Source organism: Netta rufina (assembly GCF_964035555.1).
Source record: "Netta rufina genome assembly, chromosome: 20".
In the NCBI taxonomy this organism is placed as follows: domain Eukaryota; kingdom Metazoa; phylum Chordata; class Aves; order Anseriformes; family Anatidae; genus Netta; species Netta rufina.
The window spans coordinates 9,892,123-9,906,177 of NC_140144.1; the positions used below are offsets into that span (position 1 = coordinate 9,892,123).

General features: G+C 54.8%; 1 protein-coding gene across 2 annotated transcripts in view; it reads left to right on the plus strand.

Moving 5' to 3' along the window:
* The first annotated feature begins 203 nt into the window (after positions 1-203).
* The window catches only part of NACC2 (NACC family member 2), a 45,875-nt gene continuing 32,023 nt past the window's right edge, over positions 204-14,055 (plus strand). The window contains exon 1 of one of the 2 annotated variants that reach the window (XM_084299066.1): positions 204-338. The gene's annotated coding sequence lies outside the window, so the exon portion shown is untranslated. Of the gene's footprint in view, positions 339-4,594; positions 4,686-14,055 lie in introns of those variants that run through there. The other variant, XM_084299067.1, reaches the window with a different exon arrangement.

Below are 14,055 nucleotides of genomic sequence, written 5' to 3' on the forward strand. Positions count from 1 at the left end.
CCCCCCCCCGGATCCACGGCGTGCGCGCCCCCCCCCCCCCAAACCCCCCAAACCCCCCAAACCCCCCAACCCCATTCCCGGTCCCGCGCCCCTCCGGCACCCCACAAACCGCGACGGGGAGCCGGGTACCCTTTCATTAACACCCCCTTAACCCCTCCTTCACCCCCCTCGGGTCCTCCCCCGTCCCCTCCCCCGGCGGGGGCCGCCTGTGCGCGGCGCCCGGCGGCGCTGGGCGAGGCCGGGGCCGGCCGGGGCGAGGAGCGGCTGGAATCACTTCCTGCCGCCGCTAGGCCCCGGGCAGCGCCGCGCCGCCCGTCCATGGGGCCGGCACCCCTCAGGTGAGCCCCCCCCCTCACCCCCGGACAGCCTTCCTCCTCCTCCTCCTCTTCCTCCTCTTCCTCTCCCTCCTCCTAGCGGGGTTGGGGGGCGCGGCGCGGCGCCGTCCTGTTGTGGGGCGCAGGTTTTTGGGACCCCCCCCCCCCCCCTCCTCCTTCTCCTCCTCCTCCCCACGCACCCCGGTCCTCGTGGGGATGAGGGGGGTTAAGGGGGGTTATGGGGGGGTTTATGGGGTGCCCACGCGTGTCCTGCTTCGTGTCCTTGTCCTCAGCGGGGGTGCACCCCCTAGGGACCCCCCCCCCCCGCTGGGATATGGTGTACAGGGTGTGGGGAGGGTTATGGGGTGTTATAAGGGGTGTGGGGTTGTAGGGGGGTGTGGGGTGCCCACGCGTGTCCTGCTTCGTGTCCTTGTCCTCAAGGGGGGTGCACCCCCTAGGGACCCCCCCTCCCACGGGGGATGCGGTGTATCGGAGGTTAGGGGGGGTTATGGGGGTTATAAGGGGTATGGGGTTATAGGGGTGTGCGGGGGGGTCCCCACGCGTGTCCTGCTCCGTGTCCTTGTCCTGAGGGGGGGGTGCACCCCTAAGGACACCCCCGCCCCACCCGGGGATGCGGTATACCGGAGGGGTGCGGGGATTTAGGGGGGGTTATAGGGGGTAGGGGGTTATAGGGGTGTGTTGGGGGTCCCCACGCGTGTCCCGTTCTGTGTCCCCATCCTGCGGGGGGGTGCACCCCTTGGGGACCCCCCCCTCTCACTGGGGATGCGGTGTGCCGGAGGGTGGAGGGGGGTATGGGGGATTATAGGGGTTATGGGGTTATTGGGGTGTAGGGGGGGTCCCCACGCATGTCCCACTCCGTGGGCTGCAGGGAGGTGCCGGAGGGGGGGGGCGCGTTGGTGGTTGGCAGCCGGGGGGCTGCGGGCACAGGGGGGGAAAAGGGGGGGAAAAAAGAGGGGGGGGCGCTGCGGAGGAGCAGGAAAACAAAAGCAAAAGGACGGCGGGGAACAAGCGAGCCCAGCCGGGCCAACGTGGAAAGCACCAGGAGAGTGGGGGGGGGACGGCAGGGATGGGGCTTGCCCTGCGCCCCCATAGGGCTGCAGCTTGTGGGGGGCTCCAGGGGGGGCTCCGTGCCCCAAAAGCCGGATGCGAGGCACCTGCCCCGGCTGTCGGGGTGCGGAGGCTCGGTTGGGCAGCGGGCTGGGGGCTGAGGCTCAGCGCTGCCTTCCTGCTCCTGCCGGGGGGCATTGGGGAGGCTGCGGGCAGCCCCCCGATGTGCTCGGCGCCTGCCAAGCCTTCGCCTCGTGTCCCGCGTAATTGAGGCTCTGGCACGCTGCTTCGCCTCCTCCAGCTGAAATATTAAACAGTAGTAGAAGGCGCGGGCGGTAAACAAAGCGGAGGCATCGCTGCCTCCTCCCTGCCCCGGAGGATGGGGTCGTGTTGTAGGGGGCTTCCCGCAGGAATCGCCCCGGACACGCGGCTCTGGAAGCTCCCCGTTCCATACAAGCCTTCAACTAGAAAGGATAAAGCCAAACGTTTGCTTATTAGTTGAATTGATGTTGCTTGCCTTGCCTGGGACAGTCGGTGCGTGACCTCAAGGTGTGGATAATCGAGGTAATAACAGTCTGAGCTGAAGTAAGCAGCAAACCTAAAATAATTAGGGATCCTGACCTCCTCCCTCTGAGAACGAATGTCCTTCTGCGCTGCACCGAAGACAGCTGTGACTGCCGTAGGTTCTTTTATTCTCCTGTAGAGGTCTTATAATGAAGGCTTCTGGGAGCAAAGTTGAGATGTTTGAGCATTAGAGGGTAGGGAGGGATTTCTCAAACTTAGAATTTCTGGGAGAAAACTTCCAACGCTTGCTAAATAATTCAAATAGTTGGAGAGAAATCAGATTGCAGTAAGTGCATAAACAGGAGGTCTCCGCGTCGCTGTACGGGGCCCGCTGTGGCAAAAGCATCTCAGTTGTCTTTGGGAGAGGCTGGGCGCTTGCAGGGCTTCCCCAAGGACACCTGTGATACCAAACCCAGCTGTTCACGCTCTCTTTTACACCAAACTTTCACAGCTGCCAGAATTGAGCCTGCCTGGGAGCACCTGCCTGGTGCCGCTGGGTTTTGGCACTGGCACCGGGTGGGTTCTGGTGCTCTGGGAGCGGGGAGCTTCGTTTCCAGGCTCCTGCATGGGCAAAGGGCCCCGTGCACCGCCTGGGGGTGGCCGTGGGGTCATCTCCCCATCCCCGAGTTGCCCTCGCTGTTTTTTTTTCAGGTTTGTCTTGCTCAGGGCTCCTCCTTCTTTTCTCAACCTCCATGCCCATCACTAGGAGATGGGCACGGTTAAATAAGATCCTTTGTCGGGGGAACTCCAACAGCGGCTGCTTAAACGATTCAGGAGAATAGAAATCCTCTCGCCCTGCCCAAGCCCTTCTGTAAAGCTCGGGGGGGGGGTCGGGTCAGGACTGGGTCCTGGCCAAGACCTGGAGCTGTGGTGCTGAGCCACACGGCTCACGGTCATCGGCTCCGCCGATGGGTGCACGGGGAAGGGCCAAAAACCCCTTTGAGAGCCTGCTCTTTGCAGTCCGGGAGGGGTTTGGGTCTGCTTCAGAGAAACCTCTGGACTTGTGTGCGCTTATCCGAGTCAGGATGCAAACCATCTCGCGCTGGAATGGAAATATTTATTTTAGACCGTCTTATTATAAAGTCAGATTTCCCTGCCAGGCCTTCTGGAGGGCTGGAGCTGGGCTGCGTACCTCTGCAGATATGTACTTTATTTGAAAGCTGGCTTTATTGACATAATAGCACTTAAATTGGTACATGGCTCTCGGATGCGATAGGCGGGCGTGCTGTAAAGGATTGTGCGGACCCATTGGGTTGTGGATAAACATAGCAAAACAACCCTGCAAAACGGTGATGTGACTGTGCTGCTGGTTTGCTCTGTACAATGCCTGTGGTTAAAAATACCCAGGCCTGACAAAATGGGGTTAGAATGAGGCTTCAGCCTTAGGTTTGGATTTTTCCCAGGTTTTATGAGCCGGGCGGGTTTTTAGTGGGACCTACAGAGGGGAAAACAGCTGGGCTGGGCTGAAAGGAGTGGGTCCTGGGGAGCCCCGGTGATGCTGAAGAGCACGGGGCAGAACTGAAAGGAAGGGCAGCACTTTAATTGCCTTTTCCTTAATTTTTTTTAAATTTTATTTTACATTTCTTTGAGTCTAGTCGGATGAAACGAAAGAAAAAAAATGCAAGCATTCTGCTGAAATGTAAAAATAAAATAAAATAAGATTTTATCAGGAAAATAAACTGAAATGGAAGTTCCCCAGCGTACCTGACGGCCGGAGAGCTCCGCGCCGTGCTGCACTTAGCCCCTCAAACTTAGGGTTTGAGCCAGGGGCTTTTTGCCACCCGAGCATCCCTCGGGGTCTGCAGCGCCTCGGGAGGTCGAGGCAGGGCCGGTGGCCTCCTGCTCTCACCGGGCTCAAACGAGTTTGGATGGAAACACCTACAGGGCGTGTGTGGCGCAGGGCTCCTCTGAATCGAGCCAGTGCAGAACCTGAGAAATAGGTTAAGCATGCTAAAGAGGGTGAGGCTGTTGGTTTTCTCTACCTGACTTTATTTGCGAAGTGACAGGAATTTTGACAGCCTTTGTGTCTTTTTTAGCAAATCAAGTGTCATGCCAGGTTTGCCTGTGGATGAGATCATTTGCAAAATATGCTTCCCAGCTTGCTTCAGGCATAATTCATTGTGTCAACTGCAATTGCTCATTTGCTAGGAACTGTGATTCATTAGCGATATTTTTTTTTTTTTTTAAGTTCAACTTGTTTTTAAGCAAATGTTTGGAGGCAGAACAGAAAATTAAAAAAAAATATATATATATACATGAAATCCTACAGCGTTTGTACCCACAAATGCTGCCGGTACGGGAAAACTTGTGAACATGACACGATCCCGGGCAGGGAGAAGCAGTCCCGGGGAGAGCTCAGCTGGGCGGCGTTGCGCTCCTTTTTGTCATGTGATGGCTCCTAAATGGGGACGGAGGTAATAAAAATCATCCTGCGGGGACAGCCTGTGCCGCGCGGAGCCGCGGGTGGATGGAGGGAGCTCGCCGGGCTCCCTTCCCCTGCCGGAGGGGTCTCGGAGGGCTGAAACCCATGGGGACAGCGGCAGGACGGGTGCTTGTAGCTGCTCGCAGGACTTGGGCCATGTGTGCCGAGCGTGGCCGCTTGTTCGGTGCGGTGACAGAGACCCTCCGAAGCTCGCCACCCCTTAAAATGAAGATAAATGGCTCTTGGCACGGGCTCGGTGCTCCATGTGCTCCCAGCGCTGCTCGCAGACAGCCTGCTTCTGCTTCAGCCTTTTGCAGGTCCTCACATCAGTTTTTTCTTTATATAATTTGCATGTCAAGTACATTTTTATGTTTCGTTTCCTATCGAGGCAAATATTTCAGCGCATTTTTTCCCTTAGGTGGGTGGATGGGGCGGAGAAATCGCCGCCGCTGCTGCTTCAGCAGCCACCAGCTGCCCTCCAGTAACAAACCGGCGTGGGGGGGGCTGCGAAAATGGGTACAGTTTTTGGAAAAAAAGGTGGATTTTCAAACTTCTGGGCGATTCCGATCTGTCCACTCGAACACAAGTAACTTGGCGGGTCCTACCCCATCCCGATGCAGCGATTCTCGACACCCGTCGGGGTGGCCATATACAGGCACCGGGGCGAGATGCAGCGTGACCCCACCAAGATACGGCCGGCATCGGGACCCGTTAATCACGAGGGGAAAAAGGAGAAAAATCCTCTTTCCTCGTGGTGTCCGATTCATAGCCATCGGGGCTCTTCGGGGTCTGTTGGTCCCGGGGGAAGGAGACGGATGTGTTTCATCCCGGGGTATCTGGAGCTGGAATTTCGGCAGCGGGTCGAGGAGCAGCGTGTGCGAAGCGTTGCGAGTTAAATATGACCGAGCTTGTGCTTCGTCAGGCTCGTGGGCCCGATGGCAGCGCAGTTGTGTGGAAAGGGTCCTGTGTTCTGGTGCCAGCGCTGGCTGGGCTCCACGAGCGCGTTCGTATCATGCTATCCACTGGGGAAGCATATGGCAGCCTCGGTTATATATATTGTGTGGGGGTACATATTTCACATGCCAGTTCTCGCTGTCATAGGACAAACATTTACGCTCCGATTATATGAGGCATTAGCAAAACAAGAGCGGGGCTGGAGAATACCATAATTTCCTGCGGAGATGTCGTAAAAGACGCAGTTTAGCGAAGATACAGCAGTGGCAAAACCGAGGAGCGATAATGCTCAGCCCTCAGTGCTTCCCAGCACGCGAAGCTGTGCAGGGATTATGCTGCGCAGAGGCACGAGATGCAGGTGTGTAAACACGGCTGGCATTTCGGGGCATCCCACGTGGAAGGCAGTGGCCTGACAGAGATGGGGAGAGAGGTTTTGCACACTCGGAGGCTGGAAGTGCTCGGTTTGGGAGGGCAGAGGCAGCTGGGGCCGGGCAGCACGGGGCAGGAGGCACCCACCCGCTGCCCTGGCACCCGTGTGGTCCCGTGGGTGCAGGCGTTTCATGGAGGTGCTGAGCTGAGCCCTCACAGCCTGTGGGATCGGGGTGCCCACGAGCAGGGGCTCACCCTCCCCATAGGTGTTTGCTCCCTGGAAAGCTTTTGAAGGGCTGCACCAGCTGGGGCAGCCTTCGCAGGAGTAAAGCTGGGCAGGGTGACGTGCTGTGGGTTACCTTTGGGATCACGCTCCCACCACAGACTCAGGTTTTTGTGAATTGCTTACAGCCGTACGGAGGGTTTGAATCACTCTGGCTGATCTCAGCCCTCCTGACGAGTTTTGACAGACTCCGTTGCCTGACTTTGCAGCCTTTTACTTCATTTTTTGCAGCGTGTCTGAGCTGCAGGCCAGCCTCCCGGCCAGGGGCCGTGCCACTTGGTCGCTGCTCTGCACAAAGAAAACTTGTGTTGAAACTTCATCTGCCTGCTTTGCTGCTCCCTCCTCCTTTTGTGCGTGCCTCTTCATACACACAGATGTCGTGGACGCATGCCTGTGCTTACCAGAACACCGCTGCTCAGGTTTAGCTGTCTCCCAGTTAAGTTTGCCCAGGGGTTATGACTGCATTTTTCACGTGAGCGCTGCCGTGGCCACGGTACCCGAGCCTGCAGAGCAAGGACAAAGCCATCCGTACGCAGGGCAATAAGAACAACAGCAGAAAAAAGCCTTATCCAGGTCTGTGGCTCTGGTATATCACCGGGAATAAATCAGGTGAATCAACAAGTTTAAAACACCCTTTTTTTCATAAAAGTGTGCCTGCCTCGGGTCATGCTACCTGGGGCCCGCTAGGAGCCAGGGGAAGGGGCGCCCGGGCGCGCAATCGGAGCATTAAATTTTGACTCTTGTTTAAGCAGTCTCTGCTCTTAATGCATCATTAACACGGCTTTCTGCATTTCGTTCGTTTCCCATTACAGCCCCAAGTTCTCTCTGTTAATTTTTGTATGTTGATATTTTTGTTGTCAGCAGTTTTTTCTTTTTTGAAGCCTATAAAACCATTAGTGTGAAAGCAGATTAAAAAGATACGTTACAATTAAAATGTTAATGAAATCTGCATCATACAACTTTTGAAACCATTTAGGCATTCATCTTTTTTTTTTTTTTGGTCCTGTGTCCATTAACTCTGGCGATTCTTATTCTACACTGACCCCTGCTGAGAGAGCTGTGCTATAATTGGATTTTAAAAGAGTGGGGGAAGAAGAGGAGGGAGAGGGGGAAGCCTTTTAGAAAGGAGAAGCTGGGAAGTTCGCCTTGGCTCTCTGGGGGTGTCTGCAGGAATAAAAAGCCCACGAGCTGTGGGGTCCTGCTGCCAGCAGGGCTCTGCGTGGCGAGGGCGTCGCGTCGGGTGCTGGTGAGTTTGGGAGGGATATGGGAAAAGAGGAAATAATTTGTTGTTATGGCTTCATGTTTTCTCCCTTCCTCCAAAACGGTGTTTCTAGAGGTTGGGCGATTATGATTATTAATTATTTTTAATAGGCTTTCGGCAGTTTGCACAATATTTGGAAGGGGGCCAGCGCTCCCACCCCCCCCCAGCTGCAGGGTAGGCTGAAGAGAAGGGTTGGCTAATCCTCGGGCCGTGCAGCGAGCCGAACAACGGGACTTCTTGACTCATCAGACGGCTCCTAGGAACTGTGCCATGGCTTCTCCAGGTCCACGGGCTGCGCCTGGCCGTTCGAGCCCTGCCAAGCCTCCAGCCCATCTAGAACACTCTGTGCTGCTCGGCCCGAGCCGTGCTCGCTGCCTGGGCGCTTTCTCTTGAAGGTTTCTGGACGTTTTCCTTGTGTGCTAAGAGCTGCCCATCTCCTGCACCTCCTGCAGGGTGTTGGGGAAGGTTGTGAGCGCGGATCCCTTGCTGAAGGCTTTCTCAGCAGCGGGACGGGGCATGGGCTTGGCAATGGGCTTGGCAATGGGCTGGGTGTGCCGCTGAATGAGGCAGTAAGGTGAGGGGATCAGCTGTGAAGTCAAAGGATGAGCGCGTCCTGATGAGGGAGCTGGCTGGCAGCCCAGAGGAGTGGTGTCCCAGCCCTGCTCGCCTCCCTGCTGCGAGCAGGGGTTCAGGGAAGCTACGTGGGAACTGGGAGGTTGCAGGGCAGTGGGACTGTCCGTGCAGGGCAGGTGGTGGTGTGGTGCTGAGCAGGACCCTTCTGAGCCCCCGAACCGTCCGGAGCTGGGACTTCTGCAGGGCCGGGGGGAAAGTGGGGCTGCTTGGGGTTCAGTTCACGTCCTGTGGAGCCGTGGGCAGGTCCCCACAAGGGACTCCACGTTGGACAGTGTTGGGTGATCCAGAGCTGCCTTGAGTTCTGAGCTCACCGTTTGCGTGCAGATTTTGAAGTGTTTTATCTCCTTTTGAAGTGGGTAAATAATTTAATGCGTAACATTGTTGTTCCGTGTCAAGTGGTTAGGCATTGCCTGAATTTATAACCTGACAATTCGGGGCAGGGACTCGGAATCATCTCACGTGATGTGAACACGAGGGTCACGGAGCGTAGCTCCACCTCGGTGCAGCTCCGTGGGTCAGACGAGCTCGTGACGTGCACAGGAGCGCGGCACCCGTGGGCCAAGCCCGAGGCATTTCTGCTCATGGAGCAGGCTGCCTTTGGCACGGGGGTGGAAGCCATCACCAGGGCAATGAGGTGGCAGCAAGCTGTCCTGGTGTGTCCCTGCCCAGACAGCACCCCCAGGGCATGGGGCCGGCCCCAGGAGGCGCTGGGGGCCGTGGTGGTGTGTGCTCCCCTTCCCCAGGGGCACGGGGGTTTCCCCTGCTCTCTCCCACCTCCGAGCAGGGAACAAAGGCGTCGCTGTTGGAAATCCCTGGCTCGCTCCAGCAATGTGCCCGGCAGTCGTGGGCCAAGGAGAGGGAGCAGAACAAAGCAGCCCCAAATGTCCCCCAGCGCGCGCTGCTGGCACGGCGAGGTGAGCTGCTGTGCTGCAGACCTGAAAAGGAGCACGCCAGGATCGATAACCTGAGCAGCCCAATAAAATCTGTGGGAATTTCATTTTAAGTCACTTGAAGAAATCCAATAACTCTCTTTTTCAGACAACTGTTTACTCCTTTTCTCTCTTTTTCCGTTGTGCAACCATGAACATGTTACTTTGGCCTCAGCCTGCATCTAATGCTCCGGCTTTGCAGTGCAAGCAGCGAGCAGGATTGCGATACCTGCAGTCAGGGCAGAGCTGAGGCACCTCAGCTCAGCTCTGTGCAGGGTTTTGGACCCACTGGTGATGGTGATGCTCCTGTTTCCAGACTGCAATGCCAATTTTGGCACACAGGCTCTGTTATATCCTTGCATGGTGTTGGCATTTCTGGTCCTGTAGCCCTGATAGAACAGGCGCTCCTGAAGAGAGTGGTGGCAAGTTCCCAGCCACTCGATATCTTTGTGAATATTTTCACAGTCAAATTTAGGAAGTTTCCTCGTGTACGGAGCAATGCAGAGGGAGGACTTGTGGCTGCTGCCTGCACAGATAGATCCTTCTCTGCAGGCAGCCCAGAGCTGTTCAGCTGTTATCAAGGCTTGCAGATCTCACCCAGACCACAAATACTTATTTTATTTTTTAACCAAATCCCAGCACGTACTTCCTATAAAGATGCAGTCTCTTCAGGCTTCAGGCTGGCCGGGCTCTGCGTGGTGCTCAGCTAGGCAGGAGCTGCTGCCTGGGGGTGAGGGATCTGCTGCAGGCTGGCAGGATCTCTCGCTGGATGTCAGGGTGAGCTCTGGGGCTCGCTCATGGGCTGCATCCCGAGCAGAGCCTGCAGCCTGAAGCCATTTTAAGGTTTTAAGGTTTGAAATAGTGAAGGTCGTGACTTATTTCAACCGCCTTGAAAAACCAGTGCAGCCCTTCCACCTGCAAACTGCTCCTTCCTCCCATGTCCGTCAAGCAGTTCGTGAGCTTTCCATCTGGTCTCGAGGCTTGCAGGGGGCAAACCCATTGCCCACCCCACACTGTCTGCATCGATTCCTTTCCGCAGGCCGGCTGGAGCCGCGTGCAGCCAGGTGAGAAACCCCAAAACACGCCCTCAGCGTTCTGCCCCACCACGTGCTGGGGACGTGGGTTGTGGTTAGCTGGGGTTTGAACCTCTTGGCTGTGGCTGTTAGGCCCCGGTGGCACGGTACCCATGTAACACACCAGGCCGGTACCTTCCCACCCACATCCCTCCCTAGATGTAGGGAGGTAAATCTAGAGGGAAACGCTCTGTGCCCACAACCAGGAGCTGCCATGAGGCCTGCAGGAGCAGGCGGCCTCTCCCCAACCCTCCCGGCCAGCTCCCGGCCTGATTAACACCAACAATTAGCACCTCAGCAGCACCCAGCGAGCTGCTGGGGGGCTCGGGGGCTGCCAGCAGTCAGCTCAGGGTCGAGAGCATCCCAGACAAAGCGTCAGGGGTTGTGGGGTCCCCATTTCCAGCACCCACGAGGGGCTTTGCGGCCTACTGGGGGTGCCACCACCGGCCCGGCGCTGATGCGGCGTGCCTAATTGTGTTACGGCTTAATTTGCGGCTCCTTGCTTAACTGGCAGGGAACATCAGAGGCTCTTGTGAAATCTACTGCGCCGTAGCATCGGCACAGGAAAAAGCTCTGCCTTCTGTGAAGCCAGACTGTTGCAGCGTAATTTTTGTTTTGTAAGATTTTGAAAGGCGGTGTTGCAATATGTAACAGTAGAATAGTGGGAAGATGGTCAGGTGGTGCTGAGGACTTCAACAGACAGATTTCATGTCTGTGTGTTTTTGCAACACCTTTCTATAAAGGGAAACATAATTTAAAATATGATTACTTAGTGTTGTAACAGTCTTCTCAAACGTTTTTGCATTATGCAGAGATCATTATCAGAGGCTGATATTAACTTGCAAAGAATATTATGCAAATCGCTCTCCTGTTCTTCTAAAAAGAAATTTCCTTCATAATGCAAAGCGTGACAAAAAAAAATTGTGCAGAAGCTTTTGGCAAAATTACATTCAGAAGATGTAACAGTTTTTCTGCTTACTAGCACAATCCATTTGTGCCTTTCTGCTGGATTTTCTCAACTCAAGCTGATAAAATATGAATTTTAAAACCAGGGCAGGGTTGCGTGAGGGGGGGATATTGTACCTCGTGGGTTCAGGGGGACAGGGGGAGAATTCGTGTGCTCAGGACATTGCTTCAAGCCCCCATGAATGGTCACTGTTGGTGCGAGGGCTCGTCCTGCCCCGAGCTGCTCCAGCCCTGCCCGCTTCATGTTTCTGAGCATCAGCACGTTCCTGCAGGAGATCCTAGCCCTTGCTGAAGTCGTGGTGAATTGGCCGCTGACTTCATCCCTCATCCATTTCTTTTTTTGTGTTAGAAACTCCTTGTATCGGTTCTGATCTGCTCCCGGTACAGAAACCAGACTCCACTGGGTCGTTCTGTAGGTATCGGATGTTCTGCTGTATGGATTGATCAACAAAAATAGACCCTAATAAATATTGTAACCAGCTCATATGGCTAAAATATTTACAGGCTGTGGATGGCAGTGGGAGCTGAAAAGGCTCATTCACTGCAGAACCCCGTTTTTCAGGCACTTCAGACCATTTTGAAAAACTGTAGCCTTTGTCCTGAAATTTCTTTAGGCATTTCTCAATACAAATGCGATTGAGAAAGGTCAGTAATATTCAGAGATATATATTGAATTATCCTGTCGTAAAGTAGCAGAGTGAGTTTTCACCAGCACGGGAAATTTTCAGACTATTTTTTTTTTTGTCTGGTTAGATAACTCAATATTTTAAAAATCAAACCAAATTAGATAAATAAGCTGGAAGTCATAGTTAGCATTCATCAAGCAACTTAGGCTGGATGCTCAGGCACCGACCGACTCCACCTCTAGCTGCAGGGTTTCCCCGTTATTAGCGGGTGAATACTAATCCTTGTTCCTGCTCTGCTGCAGTGTGCAGAGGAGCAGATCCGTCAGGGCCTGTCCATCTCGGAAGGACTTGTGTGTGTTGGTGCTCAACTGGGTAACACCGCACAGGAGAACTTGGGGCACCCCAAAAGTGGCCACGAGGTGCAGCTGATGCAGTGGCGAGGGGTGGCAGAGGCAAGGGGTGGCAGCAGCTGGCCCCTGGTCAGCCCCAGGCATTTCCCTGCAGCCTGCTTGCTGAGTTTCGGGAAAAGGAGTGTTTGGTTTGGGTTGTTATTTTGTTTGGTTTGGTTTGTGTAAAGGATGAATCAAAGCGGCGAGGTGTTCCGCTCTAACCGCGGTGGCAGGAAGGCATATCTGATCGTCGGGGTTTTCGTTTCCTGGATGTTTCCCCTCGCAGCGTGGAGGAGCTCTGCTGAGCGCGTTCCTGCAAACCTCTTCCTGGTGTCCCCTTGAAAATGGTGCCGCTGCCACGCGCACATCCAAGCGCAGCTCCAGCTCTCCTCATTTCTGCTCCAAGGCTCTTCTGGAGGCACGTGCCGATCCCACGGTTCAGGTTGGGGGGTGATGGGCAGCTGTCCCACCAACACCCCCCATCCCTGCAGATCCACGTGGGCTGGAAGAAAAGCTGCACGTGTCTGCTGCAGCTCGGGCAGGATCCGTCCCCAGGGCCGGAGCTGGGCTGGGGTGCTGATGCACCACCCGTGCCGTTGTGTTCGGTGCTGGGTTCACCCAGACAGCAGGCTAATCTGTCGCAGCAGACCATTAATTTCTGTTTCCCAGTGTTCCCCTTGTATTTTCGGCCGGACGCAGGGGCCGTCCTTCTTCCTAAATTGCCGCGCTGTTGCCGTTCGCCACCAAGCAGCTGCCGGTGCTGCGCCGCGGAGGCAGCAGGGATGCTCTGCGCTGTGTCTGTATCCAGGAATGTGTGCTGTAAATGGGGCAGAGGGAAGTTTGCTCCCCTGAACTGCTGCAGTTGGAGAATAAGACAACGCTCCTGCATATAAATGGCTGATTTTCCTTTTCTTTTGGAAAAGCCCATAAATGGAAGCCTCGGGAATGCTATCTGAGGGAGGCTGGGGGTGGTGGCCACAACTCCCCGTCTTCATGTGCATTGCACCCGCTCTGGGTGCCCAGGGATGGAGGCAAGGGCTCAGGAAACCCTGCCCAGGAGTTTTAAGCTAAAGGCAGACTTTTCTGGCCTCTAACTTACTTTTTTTATAAGGAAGCCTAAGCTCTGCATGAAGGCTGCAGTAGAACGAGGCAGAATTTCCTTGGGTTTGATGGTATCTCCTAGAAGAGCATTGGCAGCACTGATCATCAAGTCCCCTCCTGTTGTTTTTCCCCCCCTTCCCAGTAAACCTGGCATTAGATCGTGCACATCAGGGGTGTCCTCTGCCCTCTGCTGCTCTTCTGCAGGCTTTGTCCCCACCTGCCCCGCTGCTGCCCATCCCCTGCCTCTCCCTCGTGCTGGAGTGGAAGAACCTTGACTCAGAGCCTGGCATCAGCGAGCGGCTGAGCTTCAGCCCAAAGAAACCAAAGCAGATATTGCAACCTTGAAGAATCTTGTAGGACTTAAAAGTTTTAATTAAAAATCTGGCTTGGTAGAGGGTATTTTGTTTTAGTATGGATGTCTTCATTTCTTTTGCAAAAGAATTAAATGAAACCCTTGGTATTTTTTTTTTTTATTTCTGCATATTTATTCTTCAACTTGAAGCATTAGAAAATAATTGAGTAAAACAAAATCCACAAGGCTTCAAATTACCTCTAGCTTAATGTTTTATTTAAGAGGTTTGCTAACTGACATTCTTTATAATGAATTAGGTCACACGGCTCTAAAGAGTGTTGTGGGTTTTCTTTTTTACATTTCAATGTGAGCGCTTCCCCCATCGCGCGGCGCGGGCTGAGCTCCGTGCAGGGCTGTGCGGCCGCGGCGTCGCCGCCGCTTTGTGGCTCCCGGTCTCCCCAGCGCGGAGAATCTCGCTCTAATTATTCTCAATCACACTGGTGCAAATGAATATATCCATGTTTGGAGGATTGAAACCGTGTTGTCATGGCAATCTCTGTAAGGTCATGAGAAACTCATTGATATTGTTCGCCGCCTCTCCCGGGAGACCTCGTCTACCTTTGCAAAACTATGGGGTTGGGTGTTTTGTCTAATAACTTTAAAGCATAATTTTGTCACAATTTGGCTAAAGGGACCCTCTGGTGAATAGCGTGCTTGTGTTCTGAGCGAGGCAGCGGTGGCCAGACCGGGAGGGGTGTGTGGGAGGACAGTTACCGCACCGCCCCAAAACAAGCGCCGCGCTCCGCAGCGG